At 53.3% G+C, this 16473-nt stretch overlaps 1 protein-coding gene across 1 annotated transcript in view; it reads right to left on the bottom strand.

Annotated features, from left to right (window-relative positions):
- Nucleotides 1-16473, bottom strand: part of LOC104523103 (G-protein-signaling modulator 1) — a 55288-nt gene that overhangs the window by 3905 nt on the left and 34910 nt on the right.

The following is a 16473-nucleotide window of genomic DNA, read 5'->3' as shown; positions in this document are numbered from 1 at the left end:
GGGAAAGAGGGGAGGGAAGGGGACAGCGTTCACCCTGGCACAGCTCTGCAGCAAAGAGGAGCTTCTGGGCTGGCAAAGGGGTGGGCTCAGAGAGGGACCACGGTCAGGAGCGTGAGGGACCAGGGGGATGTGGATGCCCTGGCTGAGTCTTGTCGTGTGCCCAGCGGAGGCTCAGCTCAAGCTCGGGCAGGCCAGCACCCAGCCGGCCCTTCTGACCACCTAAATTTAACCTTTGCAGGCCACTGCCCCCCGCACTCCCAGTGCTTCTTTTCAGTGCTCCCGTGTCCTCAGGATTTGTAACAGTCACCCAGCTGCAAATGACACTAAATTATAGTTTTTCAGGAAAACAGTTTCTTGCACCAGAGCCCCAAATAAGCGCCTTGCACTAGACAGGGATATATTTAAGTTGCGCTGCAGAAGGGTTCACATTCAAGACAGCCTTTCTAAAGCGCTGTGTTGTGTCCAGTTCCAGCACAGAGAGCGGGTTTGTGCCCTGTGCTGGGAGAGCAAACCCAGTGCTGGAGCAGCCAGTGCAGTAGAAACAGCAGATCACTCTGAGGAGCCACTCAGAATGGGATATAAAATTAGACAGCGATAAGAGGGGCATCTGTCAGGCTCAGAAAGCGTCCCTGCGTGCTGAGCTGGTCCCACCAGATGCCGGAAAAAATACCACAACAGAAGCCAACCAAGAACTCCTACAACTGGGTCTGCCTGAGCTGAGCTATCTTCCAGCACAGGGTCCGGGAAGGGCACTGGGTTCCTCCTGGGGAGCAGCACACCCCACCAGACAGAGAGAGAGAGCAGAGAGAGCCCAGAGCACCCGGCCTTTCAGCAGAGAAAGGGATCTCCTTGGGTGCTCACGAAGCAAAGCCCCACTCCCAGCTCTGCCCGTGGCCGTCCTGGGCAGCCTGGGAGCTCTCCCTCTCCTACCAAGTGCAGTGCCATTCCCAGCAGAGAGCTCTTCATCGGGGCAGAGGCACACGAAGCCCTTTGAGGGAAATCTGGGCTGGGGAGAACCTTGTGCTGACAGGGTTAAAGCTGCAAGTCGGATTCAGTAAATGAAGGGAAACAATTTTCCCCGTATGCTAAGCGAAGCAGATGAGATGCACTCAGCTTCTATTTAGGGCAGCGTCAAAATTAGCAGCGGGCCAGAGAGGAACATTAGCAATGTGGGAGCTGATCAAGGAGGGGAAAAACCCCTCTCACCTCTTTCCACGTGCTGATCCGGTAATGAAACAGCGGCTCAGACAGACCCTCTGAACCACCAGCCTTGGAAATCAAAGCTTGCTTGGGCTTGAACATCTATCACAGCTCTGCTATGCTGGCTTGTGTGACCCAAATTTCAGGCTAGAGGAGGAAGCCGGCTCATTCACACCAAACCTCCCTCTAGCTTCCCTGCAACCACACAGAATAAACCAGCGCAGCCACAGGTCCACAGGAGAAGTTTTGCCTTGTGGGAACAGCCGGGGAGCGCGTTGGTCAGAGCCCCCAGCTCAGGGCTTCCCCTCAGCAGAGACCAGATTCCCTTGGGGTGCATCCTGCCAGGGACCCTGCAACCTCCCGTGCCAGGATCCCTGCTGAAAGCGTGCCTGGGAGAAGGAAGGATGCTCTGAATTGGCAGGAAGAGCAGCCGGTGCACAAAAAGTGTGGGACAGGGCTGGTTGCATGCCTGGGCACCTCCTGGTACGGTGGCACCCAGAGGGGCAGGAGCTGGGGCTGGCAGGTGCTGTGCCAGCCCGGGATGTGCGATGCCGCAGGGCTCACAGCACCCGCTGGCACCAGGCACTGCCCCAGGCCTGCACCTCTCTAATTAAAACACCCAAATATGACAAGGGCGCTTGGCTCCTCCGCTCGCAGTCTGCTCCGAGCCCCGAGGAAGGAGCTGGGAGGGCAGATGGATGCGCAATCACACCCCGGGGCCCACCATCTGCTACCGAGCTGTGCGTACCCAGGGCTTGGCACATCCAGGATGGTCAGGAGGCTTCCCGAGAGCCAGGGCATTCCCTAACGGGGCTGAGCAACAGCCCTGCGATCACAGACACACACAGCCAGGCACCACGGCCCCAAGACCCACATCCCTAAACGGTTCCTGGGCAGCAGTTTTGGTTTCCAGCCCTGAGATCACTTCTCACCTCATGGCTGGTGTCCCTGCCTGGCCTCATCATTCATCCTCCACCTCTAGCACCACAGCTGCCCAAATTCTGCCAACTGTTATTTTCCTCCGGTCAGCCAGGCTCCATCACGGGCAGAGCAGCAAACAAACCCCTTGTGTGCTGGGCAGAGACCCAGGGCTGGTGCTGGCACCTGCGGACGGGGCAGAGATCACCCTTGGGGCAGCTCCGGCCGCACACATGCTTGTCCTCAGCGCAGGCACAGACACACACATCTCTCCCTGTGTGTGAACCGGGATGAGTGTGAAGCCCCTGCTCCTGCTCCCCAACCTGGAGAGGACAGGGATGGCCACTGTCCCAGGCAGGCAGAGCTCCCGTACCTGGAGGTCAGAGCTTTGTTCACATTTTCTGAGTGGTGTTTCCACCTGGATGCTGCCAGCTCATCAGAGAACTGAGCAACCTGGGAGCAGGACTCACTCACCTGAACCAGGTCTCCCTCACGGGAAGGCATCCAGGCATTTGCACGTGTTTATTTGCTGGTGGATGAGCTGGCTGCTTAACCTGCCAGGTTGGACACAGGATGTGGAAAACACAGCTGAGGTGTTGGGAAAGGCAGTGAAGAGCAGCTGTGGGGAATGATGGGGAGCCTGCTGCTGCTCTCCCCTCAGCAATGCCGCTCCAGGGAGCCCCTTAGCTCGGCTGGGACCAGTGGTTCTTCAGGAGGGGTCAGGGAAGTCCAGTGCTGGGGCTGCCCCAAGCCCCAGCCTCTCCTAGGCTGCAGGTCGCTGCCCTGAGGAGCACAAATGCACCCTATTTCCTCTCCAATAGACTCTCACTCACGCTAAATAAAAACTTCCACAGTCTCTGGACGAGAAGGTCCTGGGCTGGCCAGCTCTGACCCCAGGCACAGACCAGCATCTCCTGGGGAAACCCCTCAGACTGGCCCCTCCAGATGCGCAGGTGAGGCCAAGGCTGAAGAGATCCCAGGCAAAGCAAAACAAAGTGAGAACAGACCGTGCCTAAACCCTCTTGGCCACCTTCACTCAGATTCAGGAAAACCATTAAACAAACATAAAAGGCCTAATTGCAAGAGCTAAACCACTTCCCAGCTCCCAACACCTGAAGCCACAGCCCACAAATGCCCCGCAAGGTTTCCACCCTTGGACGCTGCTGCCCACCAGGGTCTCTGTAGAGAAGAGCCTTTCTCTGACATGTTCCTGAGCCCCATCCTGGGGACTTGGGCTTTCTGCTCCACAACGCTGCTCCAGCTCACAGGCAGCACCCTGTCCCCAGTCTCACTTTGGCACCTAAACAGCCCGTACCCACCACCGGCCCTGGCTGCGCTTCCCCACCATGCATCGGCACTTGCTGTTACAAATACCCTCAACCCAACGGCTCTGGTGGTGGCAGCTTCTCCCACAGCTTCCTGCTGCCCACACAGGGTGTGAAGTCAGCGCAGGCAGAGTCAGAGGGCTCCCGGGAAGCAGCAGCAGCCAGGGTGGGATGCAGCTCTCCCCACGTTTGCCACTGAGCCCCACCAAAAACCTGTCCAATCACGGTCACACAACATGCTCCAGGTTGCTCTGGGACAGAGCTCCAGAGAACCCCATGGATGATTTCTGCATTGGCAGAGCCACAGCACGTGTCCCAGCAATTCCTGTTATGTGCCAAAAGCACCTGCCGTACCATGCAGGGGCGAAACGTCCCCTTGGAAGGGAGCGCTGCCCAGCCAGCCAAACCACAGACCATGAGCTCCTCAAAGCGCCAAACCTTGTTCCTCCATCAGATCAGCTTCTGCTTTTGCAGCTGGTGTCCCCCCGGGTGCTGGTCTGCCTTTGGTCCCCCTCCTCTCCTCCAGGCTCAACTTCTTGCAGACCTGCCCCGAAGCAGCAAGGACTCATCAAGCTCGAGCACTGCTCACCCCGGCTTTGCCCACCGCTCCGAGGAGGATGGCATTGCCGTACCTGCGGGCAGATGGACCCCGGTGGGTCTGGCTCAGTGGATCCAGCTCAGGAGCTGCTGCTCAAAGGTGGTCTGGCTCTGGTGGCAGGGCAGGTCAGGGACAAGGTGAGGACAGCAGCAGGTTCAGGGATAACACAGCAATTTTCACCGCTTCTCCCACAGCAGCCCCTCAGAGAGCACTGCCTCAGCCTTTAAATGTGTCCACCACCAATTCCTCATCCTCACCTTATTGCAGTCAGGAGACAACCTGGAGGTTAAGTGACTTGACCATGTCCCGCAGTGATGCAGTGGCGGAGCTGGGACAGGACCCAGCGATTTGTCCCCAGGGACAAGCTCTTGACTACAGACAGTTCTTGGAAAAAACGTGCCCCGTGTTGTAGCAGGCGGTTATCTGCCCAGGCCTGGCATGTATCCATCCCAACACATCTACACCCCTGTGCCGTGCCTCAGCTCTCCCTCCCTCTATAAACCAGAAACATCACAACTGCTCACCGACTATCTTTTCAAGGCAGTCCACCCCAAAATGACCAGGCAGGAGAAGGACTGGGATGGTGCTGGTGACTGCCAGTGCTGGGAGCACTTTATCCTGGGCTGCCCCGCTGCCTGACAGCCCCCTGCACGCAGATTTGCTTTATCCCTGCACCACCTCAACATCTCATCCTGGAGGAAACCACCGAGGTGCCACAACCCCAAAACCCCTCACCTCGCTGGTGCATCAAGCTCTGAAGTAACTTCCCCACCTCATCACTTCACCTGGTGAAAGGCATCGGAGGGGAGGGTTGGAAATAGCCTCCCAGAAGCCGAGGGGGAGCTGGAGGAGAGGAGCAGAAGAAAACCTCTGGCCAAAAGCCTCAGCCTGTTTTCCTGAGATGTCTGGAGCATTGTCTCTGGGCTCGGGAGCAGGGCTCTCCCAGTCCCCGGCCACCAACAGCTCAGTGCTGGCTGGGGTCTCCACTGCTTGATGAGACTGTCACCTTCAGAGTCAGAAAACCTGTTAAACATGTCCAGTCTTTGCTGAGGACAGCACTTCCCAATGTGCCAATGCCAATGCCGAAGCACTGCGCAAAGCGCCAGGGCTGGCCAGCAGACACCCACCCCGTCCTCCCCCAGCAAGCACGGCCAGGCATGGACAGTCACCAACCACAGAGAGCCATCAACCATGCTCGCCACGCTGTGCTGCCAGACATCAGCAGATCCCCGAGCAGTCTGTGCACCGCTCGATCCATTTCCCCAGAAAGTTGCAAAAAATATTAATAATAAAAAGTTCAAACCTGAAAACTTTAAAAAAACCAGCACACGCAGGCGATATCCAAGCCCTGGCCCGAGCAAATCTCTCTTCTGTATCTCTGGACCTGCCTCCTTCTCTTACCCCCGAGCCAGCCTCTCATTTCAGAGGACAGGAGGGAAACACAAACAAAAACCGAGTTTTACTTACTGACCTCAGCAGCCAGCTCTTCCCCAGGCTCCAGCTTTTACATGTCCACGGGCAAGAACGACCTCACCTCGCAGGGCAGAGGCTGGTGACGCGGAGCTGCCGCTTCGATGCTCTTTAGCTACCGGCAGCAGGCGGAGAGAGCCCTGCCAGAGCTCTCCCAGCCCCGCTCCGGCTGCCGGAGCAGAGATTTATGCGGAGCGCGCAGCCATGTGAAGAACGTCGCCAGCACCGCTGACCCGCTGGGTGCGAGATGCAGCTTAAAGCGCCAGCCCTGCTCGCCACGCTCCTCCCGGAGTCACTCCTGTGCCCTTGGACCGGGGGGTGGGCTCCAGCCAAGCGCGTCTCTCCCTCACCTCGCTGCCACCATCCCAGCGTTATTAGATGATGCTCTTAAACACACAGTGGAGCTATGTGAATATTTAGCTTTCCTTCCACCTCCTCACCTCCTACCCACCACACACACTTTACCTTAAAAATAGATTTGGATCAATTTTCCTAAACTACATCTGCAAACACGCTCAGCTCTACAGGCACACGTACCACGACAGTAAATGCACCGTGCACATACAGACACAATATGATCACTCTGATTTAAAGCACCAAAATATTGAAGGATCATTTTTAGCTTCTCATATTATGTGATTTTTTTTTTTTTTATCCTATTGCAAGAGCCAAAGATGCTCAGCCAAAAGCATCTCTTCATTGAAATGTACCACTGTTTAACAGAGGGAGAATTCTAATTACAACAAGGTTTTAAACATGGAAAGAGGAAAATGCTATGCAACAGCCAAGGAGCTGTTCTTACCTCCCGTTTGTGAAACGTGAATGTGAAATGTGAATTTCTGACAGTGAAATGGGTCACTGGAAAGAGAAGCAGCTTGCCAAAGGGCACTGGCAAAATAGGGACAGAGCCCCGTTGGCATTCTTGACTCTCTGTCCACACTGTCCCCTTCATTCTCATTTTTCATTGCAAAAATAGAAAATGTCTTTACCCTGAACAAATGCAGCTTTTGGGGACTGCCCATGGCTTTCCATACCAGGAAATTTATTGCCAGGAGTCACACAGGAATGAGAAACATGGAAACTGTGTGGGGCCCAAGACCAGGACTCCCGGGTCGGTTCCTGGCCCCTCCCTGCTGCCAGGCTGCCCACAGGGCACAGTGGGTCTCAGCCCCCAGCCCCCTCCCCTCCCCAGGAGGGATGTGAAGCCTCATTGGGCTTCACAACCATCCTGGACCCAAGGGCAAGGCACCACAGATGCATAAAGCATCTCCAGGAGAGCAGCAGGACGGGGGCAGCCGCCATCGGGCACTGCCAACCCATCAGTGCCCACGAGGCTGATCTGGCCAACGGGGAGGGGGTCAGGCTGGGCTCAGGGGCAAACACAAGCTCTGAAGCAACAAGTGATAAAATGCCCTGTGGTGAGGAGACACTGGCAGAACTGCCACAGCGGGGACGCTGTGGACACGCAAGATGGACCCCCCCGGAGCACCAGTGACGCTGGCCAAGATCTGTCCTGTGGGGCAGCCCCACGTGTCGTGTGCCAGGAGAAGAGGCCAGCTCTCCAACACAGCTCTCCAGCTCTCCAACACACAGGACCTTGCAAAGTCCCAGTACCAGGACAGAGCAGGCAAAAGGCAATTACTCTGCCCCTATTCTGTTCTGGTGCCGCAGGCTATGGAAGGCAAGAGACAATTGGGAACTGGCCTCAAACTAAGCTGCTGCCTGGGGAGCTCACATACCAAACCTTCCATTTAGTTTGTGATTTAATTTTTAAAAATGCTACTGAGGAGGAAAAGAGGGGGCAAGGAAGGGCAAGGGGCAGGGCACAGCCAACCTGCCTGCTGTCACGCTCGGTGCCATCACGTTCGTGTGAGCTGAACGTGTGTGCTGCTGTGCTGCTGGGGTCTGAGTTAGGGGGATACTTCAGCAGACAGGGTAAGAGGGGAACAGAGCAGAACTGAGGCTCTTCCCCTTCTCTGAAGGGCTGAGTTGACTTGGGACAGCTATGAAGGGGGCATCTGAAGGTGGTACTGAGGGTGAAATGCAGCAGATGTGTGTAACCCAGGAGCAGAGCCCCCACACAAGAGGTGGGTGCTTGGAACAGCAAGAGGAAATGACTTTTTGCATCTGGGTTTAGGGTGCAGCAAAGAAGGGTGAGTGAACAGTCCAGGATCTGCAGACACCACCTGCAACTTCACGTTCCAGCTCTCATGCCAGGGAGCTGCGTGTGCCCCAGCGCCCTCGGCACACGTGTGCCCTTCCACGTGCTTTGCAAACTGCCCCTGCTGCAGACCATGCACACGCTGCTCAGACACAGGACACGCACCGTGCTTCCCCTGTAGGATGGAATTATCACCCTTACTTGGACTGTTTTCAAAGATTTTTTTTTTTTTCCTTTAAACAACTCGCCCACTCATTCCTATAAACGCCGGTGCTAAAAGCTGGTTCTGTTGTTAAGATTTCAAATAACTTGGGTTTTATTGTTTCAAACAAAATCAAAATAACTCGCCCACGCTCCCTCCTTCCCTAACACAGTAATTGCTGACCTGTTGGGAGCGTGCCCTGCTGCCACACGCAGCCTAAATCTGTGCCTCTGGATCACTGCAGGTGACAATATCACTGCTGATTTTATTTTGAGACGGAGGGTGGCATGCCTGCGTGAGTGTCTGGCTGAAGTGTTAGTGACACCTCTGCTACTCGCAGTGCCGGTCCGACTGCCCGAAAACTCAGTTCCACCGCGCTCAGATTTGGCCACTTTGTGCAAGAACCTCATTAATTCTGGATTTACACTTTTTTCCCCAGTCATATGGTAATCTACCCTGAAATCACAGCCCCCACTTCTGAGACCAGTGCTTCCAGGTCACGGAAATTACTCCTGGTTTCTCTTTGGGAGGCAAGATATTAGCGTATGCAAACAGTCCTCAAAGAGCTACAGCAATACCCTTGCAGTTCATGTAGCAACTTTTCCACGTAGGTTTTGACAGCATTTACCATGCCAGGCTGGGTTTCCCTGTCACCATTTAAAAGAAACACACAAGCCTAGATCTAGAACCTGAAACTTAAATTACTAACCAAGGAGACAAGCCAGAAGCATCATCATTCCAGGTCAGTCTCTCCAGTATATGGAGGGAGACGGGCAGCTATACTGGCCCATCAAAAACCTGGAGGATCCCTCAAATGCCTAAACTGGGAGTGAACCTGAAGTATTTGCTTAAAAAAAATCAGGTTATAGGCAGATGCCAGTAAGTTCTTGGAGTATAACCAATGCTCACCCTCACACATTGCCGCAGTACCTGGTCATGCACACCATAACACACCCAAGCAGCAAAACACAATGTCTTAGCTCAAACTAGTTCCAGTGATCTACTTTGCAGTTGGAGAGGGGTGGAACTAGGACCAGGCTCAGCTGCTGAGTCTCAGCTGAGCAGCAGTAATTTGCTAAACTGAAATAACTCTGTTGCTTTAAAGGATATAACCCATATTCTTGATTAATTAGCACAGAAGCCAAGGTTAATATATAGTGCTTAACTCCCAGTCACCTACTTCATCCACTGGACCCCACCAGCACCTCTCCACTTCTAGTCCTACCAAGGAGTAGGAGGTGATGGAGGAGACAGGTGCCTAGAAGCCCAGTGAAGGACGTGCTCCTCTTCAGCGATGGAAATGATCCAACGCTCCCCCAGCAGCAGATATGCCCTCCTCCCCACAATACACTGCACTCAATGCATCTGAAATTGGAACCTACTGACAATTTGCTTTGAAAATGCTTTGCAGGAAAGCCTACTTGTCTCTGGATTGCCAAAACTGTGCTGCTTTCTTGAAACATACTTTTATTTAGACACCTACTCGCTCTTAGCACAGCGCTGTTTTAAAAAGCGGCTGCACAGATGCAGCACCTTCACCAGGGGTGGTATCGATCGGGTGAAGTTAGTCAGTGGATCCACACACACCCATCTACATTAGCAACATCCAACTTTCGTATAAACACTCTTCAGTGCAGCAAACGCCCAGATCTTAATTATTATTTACTCATATTCTAGTAATGCCTGAAGGCCGTGCTCAAGATCAAGGCTGTGGTATGCAAGGCACCCCACAGAACATGAAATCCTGGCCCTGCTGAGGACAGGGAGGATCCTGGGGCCGGTACCCGCGGGTTCACCATTTCAGCGATGGTCAGACACAGCCCTTCTCAGATGAGCTGAAACAGGCAAGACAAAAATGACACACGCACAGAGGAACAGCTGCTCCCACCAGCAAGCAGCAGCTCTCGCTCTCTGGATGCTGTTTGAAAGGACAAGATGAAACTACACCCCGTGTGGGGAAGGCAAAGCCGGGGAGGCTGATTTGCTCCACGTGACAGTGCCCAGAGAACAACTGGGATGCAAATGGCTTTAGATACAGGCAAAAAGTCCTCCAGGGACTTTTCTGCAGGTCCCAGGGGAGTTGCACCTCCTGCACCCAAACACGTTCCGTGGTCTTACTCTTTGCTGGCTCTCAAGAGGGGGCTGTACTGATCTGCAGAAGCTGGTTCCCTGTCTCCTCCAGCTTAACAAGCACCACAAGGAACTGCAACTCTCTCTGTGGCACAGACACCACCATCCGGGATGGAAAAGTTGGATCCATGGGATCGTTCAGGCCCTTCTCTAACTGCACACCCCCCCAAGAAGCTTCCCCAGCAGTCCCTGCACGCACAGCACAGTTAAAACTGGACTCAGTTCTGCCAGGTTCGGGTTGCAGTTTTCTGGGGCCACATGGGGAACAAGAAGGAGCCGGCGGCTCTGAAAAGCCATTATTTAGGCTTTTTTAGATTAATTGGTGTTAATTGCTTTGGGAGGCTCAAAAATAGCACTGCTAATGGGAAATGTGGAGGCAAGCTGAAGGCGAGGTGTGAGCAGGGGCTGAAGATTGTCACAACCCAGGACACAGGCTGTGCCCTGCTCAGCGGGCAGCCAGCAGCGACTGCCAAAAGCCAGGAGACCTTCTCCTGTCCAGCTGGGATTCGCTGCCTGCACCTCTAACCCTGACATCCCCCTGACAGCGTTCACACTCGGAGAGGGGCAGAGGGAGCCTTCCTGCTGCCGTTTTTTATCACGAGAGCTCCAAGAAACAGCACTTGAACATTCCTCATTTCAGGCTCCTCTGATTTATGGATTCATGTCTTTCTCCTTACTCCTGAAGGACCCTCAGCCAGCTCCCAGGGAACCTCAGTTTCCTACACCTAGTCCAAGCACACACACAAGGACAGACCAGAGAGACCCCAAAACCTCCCCTTTCCCCATGGCGATCCTAAATCCAGGAGAGAGGACAGGCATTGGATGGGACCGTGTCTGTCCCTAAGCAGTGGGTTAGAGAACAACCCACTAGCAGAAGAGGTTACTGCTGAACTCTCCTGCCTGACCACAAACACACGCTGGGGCCAGAGCTGCGCTGGTGATGAACAAAGGGGGGGCGCAGGGGCAAGTCTCTGGGCAGGACACCCAAGTGACTGCACCCAACAAGCTGCTCACAGGCTGTGATCTGGCCTCCCCAAAGCTGGGCTGTAACTAACAGACTAAAGCCAAACTTGCCCCAAGGTCGTGCTGTGTTTGTGTCTTCTGGGAGAGCCACCAGCGCCATAGCCCTGTCCAGCAGCTGGTAACAGCCGCTGTCAAAGATAAGGTACAGACAAAACTGGTCTGATTAGTCAGGCTCCTGCACTGCTGCAGGTCTGTCCTTAAATGAAACCCACACCCCATGTTATTAGGGTGCATTTCCCTGTTTTTAAACATAGATCATATAAAGAGAACCACAAGTTACTGTACAGAAAAGATTATCTACATAGACCTGCCAAGCAACAGAAAAGCACACAGCACAGCTCGGGCAAGCACAGCCAGACCACGCTCTCATCCCAGCCCCAGTCCACACTGGATCCCCAGACTGGCTGGATCCATCAGGTGCTCCCTGACACATCAGATCCCACCAGCCACGGCTGGGAGCTCAGCCCCCGGCGCTGGCACGGGTACAGGTCACTGCTGGTGCCCCGGTGAAACACAGGCACAGCCACGCTACCTCTTGCACTCGCCTTTGCCTGAGCAAGAGAGAGTCGTGCAAGGAAACCAAACAAAATCCCCAGCCAGTAGAGGTTCCTGTGTCATCTGGTGGCATCACAGCTCCAGAGATTTGAGCATTGTTATGCTGATTTACATCCAAAGAGAACCTAGACTATGATTTTTTTTAAGCTCTTCTGGCACATGTAGTTTACTAAACATGAGGGAATGGAACTGTGAATGTACAAAGTGCCCCAGGCGTGGCAGAGACCCTAGAAATGAATGAAGAGTTCCAGATTTTGAGAAAAGTCAAACATTTGGAGCTTTATTGCTCTGGGTCTGGCTTTGATTCATCCTTCTTTTTAGTATTGTTCTCTTTAAAGTGACAGTTTCTAGGAAATGGTGAGTGTAACATCTCTCTTACTGTCTCATACCACTTGATGGCTGACAATTTGCCGGGAGAAAAGGCTGTGCAAGGAGGAAAGCAGACCTCAATTATGGCTTCAAAGTGCCAATAACTGAAAACTCAGTTACAGTGAGTCAAGGGAAGAAGAATGTATTTTGGGAGCTTGGTTAGTCAGCTCCTGCCTGGACCACTGGACTGGCCAGTCTGCAGACCTGTGGTAAACTGAAACAAAGGTCTGCTGGGGGACCTTGGACAACCAGTTCAGTTTTTACCTCCTTCCTAGAGCAGGTTCCTCTGGTAAGAGGCAGGCTCTTACAGTTTTCTAGCTCCAAAACTGGCTTCCACACTTAGCCAGTTATGGATGGAATATGGGGTCTCAGATGTGCTTTCATACATTCCCCTGATCCTCAGACCAAGGGATCTGAGAAGCATCCAGATCTCGGGGGTCCTTGGTGCAACCTCTGCAAAGCCAAGGGTTTTAGACAGCCGTCCTGCACTGGGGGGAGCAACTACATTCTTTTTTCTGCATGTGGCTGATGCACAAGCTCAGGCTTGTGCTAAATCCTGCCTCCTACCTCCTTTCCACAGCACTGCTTTGATTCACAACCTGACCTCAGTCTAGGACAAGGAAAAATAAGGGACAGGCATAATAGGAAAAGACAGAAAGAGGGTGTCCAACCAGCAAGAATATCCCAAAGACAGGAAGATAAGGAATTCAGCTTTATCTCTGAGACCTTAAGTACTGAAACTTCTAATTGAGGACAAGGGCTAGGGTCTGACACACAGGCAGCAACACCTCTGCCCTGCTTCTGGTTCAGAGCAAAATGTGGGCAGGACACTGCCAGGGCAGCTCTAGGACCAGCCCTGAGCAAGCAGTCCTTAACCCACCGCCGCCCCAGAGAGAGGACACCGACCACGCTGCAGCCCACAGAGATCCCATCTGCCCTGCCAACATCAGTCCTGTCCCACAGAGCACGTGGGAGTGATCTGCCTCTTAAGTGGCGACAGGTTCTCTTTGCTGCTTAGCTGTTGTCCTCCATACTGTCTGCATGGCAAAGAGGAGAGAATAGTTAACACTTGTCCTGTGCTGTGGGCTTTCTAGGGGTTATTTCTCCTGCTTCAGCACCCAAAAGAGTCAAATGTTCACTGGTGACCCAGAGGTTACAGTCTGACCTTTTCCTGGCTTAAATTAAGAAATGTCAAATCCATTCACAGGACCTTCAGGGGCTCCATAGCAGAGCAGTCACCTTCCTAAAATGAAAACAGCATCAACTGAGAGTCTCCTTGGTGCTGACGAGCCCGTTGCTCTGAGCAGAGACACCCCTGGGACCTGGCTGCAAAGGGTGGGTTACGCAGCCAGTGCCCATAACCTTCTCATAAGCAAAAGCTGTGGGCAGAAGAGATGATCACTGCTTCTCAAATCAAGCCAGGCAGCAGCCTGCACTGCACTCAAGGTACGTATGACAGAGACTCTGGACTCCCATTTTGGCCTCTGCAGGGGTGACTGTAAGGCTCCTCTGGCCACCCACATAGGCAAGGCAGGGATGCAAAGGAAGACTTGGGCTGGCACACCATGGACTGTCACTCAGCAGCAGAGCCCAGGAAACTGCTCCCAGCTCTTTGGAGACAGCTGGTGTCTCACAGAACCAAACCTCAGGTCACACAGTTGTCCAACATGCAGGTGAGGAGGGGGTTGCTCAGAGAGAGGCAAGCCCAGCATTTGGCCCCAGTGCTCCGGAGGATGAGGAGGGCTCCTGCCTCACCTCTCCCTGCTGGCGACGCTGCTCCTACCCACGCGCTCTCCCAACCACACCTTGCCAGGATCAGCTTCTTCTCCGTGGGGTGCTGAGGAGCCTGGCAGGTAATTCTGGCTTTTACTCCAACTGTGTACTCTAGCCTACCTCCCAAACCTGCACCTCTGCATGAGGAAAAGTAACTTAATGAAGGACTGTAAAACCATAAGCCTCACATAACTGCTTGTGCAGCCCCAGCCCCACGCACCGGAGCTGCCCATTGGGAAGGGGCGTGTCGCGGCGCGGCGCGCCCCAGGCACGACACTTGCCTGCAGCAGAGCCTGCAAGGCCCTGCTCTGCCATGCCTCCCTCTCACTCACACACTCTCATTGGATAATTACAGAGAAAATCAAGACAAATCCCAATTTTAGTGCCATTATAAAACAGAGAGGGGGAATTCATTACCTGGCAGCTGTTAATATTTAAGGAAGAAAGTGATAATTTACCTCTGAGGCAATGGAGGCAGCAGAGGCAGCGCAAGCCAGAAAATGCTATTTCCCCCCCCCCCCATCTCTGTGCAGTTACTTTGCAGAGATTTTCTATCCACCCGTTTATTTCCCTGCCTCCCATGCTAGCACCAAAGTCCCAGCAAGGAACAGCGCGTGTCAGGGCTCTGCATCGCAAAACTCACGACAGTCTTGGCTCCTGCTCTCCTGTCTCTGCTGCACCTCCACATTTGGGAGAGCATTTTTGACATCTCTTCTGGCTCATGCAGCATCTGTGCAACCAGCCCACCTGAGTCAGAAGAGGGAAGCTAAGGACAAGAAGGGCCCTAGAGCTTAACAAAAAGACTCAGACAGACATATGGAAAGAAAGGTCAGACAATTTAAGATGACTCTGGGGAGGCAACCAGATCCCTAGCTGCAGCCAAAACCCCTGGAAGAGCCTCCCAATACCTGTCAGACTTGGCCCTACAGAAAGTTTTCCGGCACATCCTGCCTCCAGCTCGGAAATATCTCAGCACAGCCTTTCTCCCAGGTCTGTGTTTGTCCAAAGCACTACAGAAGGTCCCACACACTGAACAGGAAGATAAAGCATTACAAGAACGATCCACGGCTCAGTGTTTACCTGCTCAGTTCCAACAGGACTGACACCAGCACAGCAGCCTCCAGGTGTCATAGGAACAGTCTTAAATTTAGCAGCAGCCGCCTTCCCTCTCCCTGACTCCAGCTTCTCTCTTCTCCATCCCCCCTTGCTCTTGGATTCTTGGAGCACGGTTACACCAGAAAGTCTGACCATGGATAATGGCATAATTATACCCGTGCAGTTAAACAAAACATAAAGGCTGGGGGATAAAGGAGGGTGTGCATGTGCACTGCCCTTGCACTGCGGTACTTCACACATCAATGAGACAAAGAGCCTGCCTCAGCTTAAAAGAGGGAAGATGCACAGATATAGCCACCATGGAGCAGCAAAGGCTGCCTGGTGCAACCCCCCATGTTCAAGCAAGCTCTTGAGGGACTGCAAGGAAGTATCAGTTTAATCTCCTCTCAAACAACACAAGACAACCAAGGAAAAGATGCTTTGGGGCCAAAGCGCGAGTGTCCAGGAGGAAACCCCCCCAGGCCATATTTGTTCTTGCACCCCAGCATCCATCTGGCCAATTCTGCATCCACAGTGAAGTCACAGGGGATGGACAGGGGGACCTGACACCCTGGTGCTGCCTGGACAACACAGGATTCAGCAGGGACTGGCAGGACCTCCCTGCCACGGATGCCACGCTGCCCTCCAGCTCCGCTCCCTGCCCAGTGACGCCAGGATCTGAACCCTCATACTTTTGCAGGCCAGGCAGAGGGTCAACCACGAGCATCTGCTCTGTGCATGGCTCCTGCAACCTGACAATCCCCTGGTAAATCCTGAGCGAGAAAACCATCAAAGAGCTCTGGCAACCTGCCTTTGGGGTGGGAGGGGTGTGATCTACAAAATTTTCCCTTCTTTTATGGTTGCTCCTCACTGTAATCATAAAAAAGGTCTTATAAAAACATTTGTCCTAGGGAATGTTTGGCGATGCAGCGTGCTTGCAAATTGTTCAGTGTCTAAATACATCAGCAACCCATCTCTGCAATTTGTCACTGCAATCAAGCACAGCTCCTCTTTCTCTTGACTATAAATGGTCTTTGCTGAGGACAGGATGGAGGACAGGTTTGAAGAGCAAGGAAGTGCTCCCTTGAGCTGATGCACTGCCCTGGGAAGAGGAGAGTCCAGATCCATTCTAGAGCATTGATCCTCAAGGAGGGGAGAGGATTGGGTTTGATCCTTGCCTCTCTCCATGGTTTTTGCTCCAGCTTTTGGACTTTGACTCAGTAAAGTGCTTTAGCCCTTGAACTCTGGCATGTGCTCCTACTGACCTCAGAGACTTTAGCTCAGTGCTGACCTTAAACACGAGGCCCAGAATTGGGGCAGGTCCCCAGCCCCTTCCCTGGCAGTTTTTTCAGCAGTACACTACCCCTTTCTTCCATGGATCCTCTCCTTTCTCCACAGTGGTTGCTCTCCCAGAGAGGGGGGTGAGGGACACGCAACCTCTGATATCTCTGAAGTGTTAGAAAAATCCCATCCTTCTAGTTACCCTCTAAAATACAGCTGTTACCAAGTCAATCAAGAGCTGGAGCGTTATGACCTTCTCCACAGTGGAGCAGAGGGGTTATATTTACGAGCAAGCCTTTGATGTCTGCAGGCTTCACGTGGTACAAAATCATCTGCTTTGATGCTACTTTTAAAAGAGAGGAAATTCAAAAGG

This window comes from Antrostomus carolinensis, unplaced genomic scaffold, assembly GCF_000700745.2.
Source record: "Antrostomus carolinensis isolate BGI_N321 unplaced genomic scaffold, ASM70074v2 scaffold31863, whole genome shotgun sequence".
Classification (NCBI taxonomy): Eukaryota; Metazoa; Chordata; class Aves; order Caprimulgiformes; family Caprimulgidae; genus Antrostomus; species Antrostomus carolinensis.
This window is presented reverse-complemented; position numbering and strand designations above follow the sequence as displayed.